Here is a 4219-nt window from a genome sequence, read left to right as displayed (position 1 = left end):
TATTTGACTACTCTACTAGTAACTCCGCCATCCATCCAACTCTCAGCCCTGAGCTAAACATAGCGTGCTCCCCAACCCTCAATTACTTCTTGAGATTTTCCAGCTTTAAAATGCATTAGTGTTTAATATAACTACAAGCGGCTTCAGCTCAGAAATAGCTCTTTGATAACTAGAAGCCAGGATTCAGAGGCATCTCGACCTGTAGACATACATTTTCATTTAAAAAACACATTTACCTCTTGCTAGGTGTTAACTCCATGTGTTTGTTTTTAGCTTAAGTCTCGAAATTAGAGATACAAAAGGTACCAGAACACTTAATGCTCACAGTCTTTATTTCAAATGAGGGTTATTTTCTATAATAGACACAACGCACCGTTTCCATCACGGTGCGGCTGTAGAAAAAGCCTGTCTTTAACGACACATGTCCAACCACAGGTCCTTCTGCCTAGGATGTGGCATGATGTCACCCGCACTGAGCCAGGAAACAATTTAGTCCTCACGTCATTTTGATTCAAGAATAACTCTTTTACAAAAACACCTGTAATTTATTATGAAATAACAAATAATTGGTTCTAGTTTATGGCATGCTGTTTACTGTCAGGGGAAATGATCACACTCAGGGCGGCCATTTCCTCTGATGGGAACAGTCCAGCGCTACTGAGTTGGTCCTGCCTTTACTTCTGATGATTGTTAGCTTGTTTTTTACTGCAATAGTCTCATTGTGTTACAGCCATTTCTCTCCTTTCATTGTCCTGTAGCTATTTTCGAAAATGGTGTCACAATTAAATATTGCAATAAATATCCCAGCGTTAGTATATTTAAAGAGGCCCTATTATATTTTGTATGCCATATGGATGGCGCTACAACACATTGTGCGTGAGAGGCTAAGGGGGCGGGACATCTCTAAGCTGTTGACCAATCACAACAGAGCCGGCCAGCTAACCAATCAGAGCAGACTGGGCTCTGGTTTCAGACAGAGGGTGAAAAGAGGTGCTACAGCACAGGCAGTATGGAGACATGTCACAGTAGAGACACTACATACTGATATACACCTGAACATCAGCAGGAGAGGACTCTTTAAAGTAGAGACACTACATACTGATATACACCTGAACATCAGCAGGAGAGGANCATATACATCAGATCACCATAGTCCAGCCAACAGGTCAAAAGGTCACAGAGCCTTTTCCTGGCCTCAAGCGAGAAACAGGATTTATTCCTGAAAAAGAAACCTAGCCTAACCCTCAGTTTTTTAAGCAGGTTATTGACATGAAGTTTAAAAGAGAGACAGTCATCAAGCCAGATACCAAGGTATTTGTATAGACAGTGTTTCCAATGCATCTCAAGAGATTGTTTAAACAGACTTTATTTGGCCATAACCTCTAATTTAATATCCAAGTTTACTGAAACCAGTGCTGCATGTTTGTTCTTGGCTACATAACTAAAAGTACAGTATGTGAACAATGTCAACACAGCTGTCCAAGCTAACGGAGGGAAAGTGGCAAGAGAGAAATATTGGCATGTGTGTTTTAAACATCGTAAAAATGGACACCTTGAAATGCTGCAGTTTGTTCATAGTTGTTTGGGGTCAAAATGAGTCTAACAAGGGGTGGAATAAAATGATTGAATTCACAGTTACAGGATATGTTAATGGTAAATGGTTAGTTAAAAATAAACCTAGAGAAACTAGATAAATCAAATAAAAGACTTGATCAAGCGCTTATATTTTCCTGTAAGCCGGTACTATAGTAAGTGTTTTAAAATGTCATCTTGTAGTAAAGTCTGAGATGCTTCTGTCTGCCATCCTCCACCAGGTGTCACTGCGAGGATGACCCTGAGTTGAGCAGATGTGCAGCGGGTATTCAATCCCACAATCCCCCTGCCAGATAATCAACACATTTCAGGGAGAGACTAAAACAAAAATATGCTGCTGAAAAACCATTTGGATCAAAAGCCTAATTAATATTTGCTCATTTGCATTTGTCAAATGCTCATTCATCAAGAGTTGACTGAAGTTCTTGTCAACATCATTAACAACAAAGTAGAATTTGAAATGGAAAAGGAGAAGTGTATTTGATCAGTGAGATGAGAAGCTCCCGGCTTTGAATCTTCTCCGTTCTTCTTCCCCCTTGTGGCTGAGGACGGGACCCAAAATCAGCCCTAATGAAAGAGACACTCCATTTCAACAATGTATATTTTAAAATGTGTTATCCCATGCCTTTAGATACGTAAGCCAACAAGATACTTCCTTGGATGATGAAAACATATCATTTTTTCACACAAACCCTCCTGTTGGTTTGATACTCATGCTTAATTAAAAATGTTTCATAATATAATGCATTGCTTGCAAGAGAGAGCTATTATTTAAAGGGTAAAAAAGTGGATGTTTGACTTCAGACCACAAGGCGGCGCCAGTGAGCTATAAATGAAATTTCCCAAACTCCTACCTGCCTCCAAAATCTAGCTCAACTCCACAACTCAGTGCTCGCTGCGCCTCCTAATTGACGATGTGGGTTTTTAAAGCTCCTGCGCCATTCACTGGGAGCAAACTGGGTCATAATTTACGAACATCATTTAATAATAATGCCAATTCATTAGTACAAGACCCAAGCAATCTCTTTCATCAGCTGAATAGAGGAATGCCACTGGGGGCTTGAAAGCAGGTCGGGGTGGTGGTGAGAAGGCGGGTGGGGGCGCCGGGGCGGTAAACAGCAAGTGCACTTTTTATGGCGTAATGTGGCTGCATGCCGGTGCCTTTCAGCGAATTACTGCATCAGAAATGAAGTATGAATAATAAAGCGCTTGTATTTATGATAGCACTTTTCTTACACACATTGCATCTCAAAGTGCTTTACAAAATGACACAATCACAAGATTAAAAACAAACAAGAAATTCCCCTCAGATTATTTGTTTAAAACAGCGGTTCCCAACTTTTTTCATCTCATGACCACTTAAGAATCTAAAAATATGTTCGCAGCCCACATTTCAACCATAAACAATACGGAGGCTAAAATAAAGTTCTCAGCAGTACTTTTTATTTTAATTTAGACAAGGAGCTGGCTATCAGAACAAAATTGACATTTGTATCAGCTAATATGCAATGTAATGTAATGTATTACATGGTTGAGGTGAATACTCGATTCTGATTGGTCCATTTCAGGAACATCGTGACACGTTTTTAATCCAGTAGAACAGACAGCTGTCAAGGATTGTAATGTTGCTAAAGATGGATCAAGAAAGTTATAAATCATAATGTTTTGTAAATTATTTGGCGGGCCACTTGCAATGCCTCCACGGACCACTAGGCGGGCCGCGGACCACAGAGGTTGGGAACCGCTGTGTTAAGAACTTTAAAAAAGGCACAAATATAAACATTTTATCAGGGTTAATACGACACAAGGAGGTTAAAATGTATGATAATACAAATCAAATTAATTAATGGTTTCTCTCTCTGACAGAGAAGACACAAGACAACTGAGTCGATAAAAAAGAACATTCTAAAGTGGGGGAGTTGCTAATAAAAAAAGCTAATCCTATAAGGTGTTCCGAAGGCATAGTGACAATTTGGATAACAAAAGCGTAAAGAAACTGACTTTATTCTCCTCTCCCTTTGAATAATAAATTCAATGGCCATAAACTTTAAAATCCACAATATGGATATTTCAACATATTGGTGTCAGAAGTAAAAGAGGGGAAATTGTTGGAAACGGTTGTCAAGAGATTGTTATTCAGCTCGTCCCTGCGCACTAAAGAAGATCAGGGAGGAGGAAAGAGGAGATGAATGGTCATGGAGAACGGCTTGCTTCATCTTCTCTGTGTTTGTGTCGGGGAGATATTATGGCTTCTGGATGCAACAACAGAATAAGAGGAATTGTTAACCCAAGGAGGGACCCTGTCCACCGGATAAGGACACTTATCTTGCCAAAATTTGCGGATCCTGAAGACACACATCAGGGTGGCGAAGGAAGGAAATTGCTTCTCATCCGGCTCTTTGTGTCTGATAAATGACGGCGACACAAGCACTATGCTCTCACAATATTGATCAGCACACAAATACCTGGGTGACTGAGTTCATATTGAAAGACACGCTGTGAATGACATAAGCCAGACTTATGATTTCCGAGCAAGAAAACCATAACATGTTTTAAAAGGGCCTCTTCCAATTATCAGTATTTAATTAAAGTTGAGTCTTTCACAATTTTGGCTTTCGTATGAATT

The sequence above is a fragment of the Notothenia coriiceps genome, unplaced genomic scaffold (assembly GCF_000735185.1).
Source record: "Notothenia coriiceps isolate Sejong01 unplaced genomic scaffold, NC01 NC01_scaffold00034936, whole genome shotgun sequence".
Lineage (NCBI taxonomy): Eukaryota > Metazoa > Chordata > Actinopteri > Perciformes > Nototheniidae > Notothenia > Notothenia coriiceps.
This window is presented reverse-complemented; position numbering follows the sequence as displayed.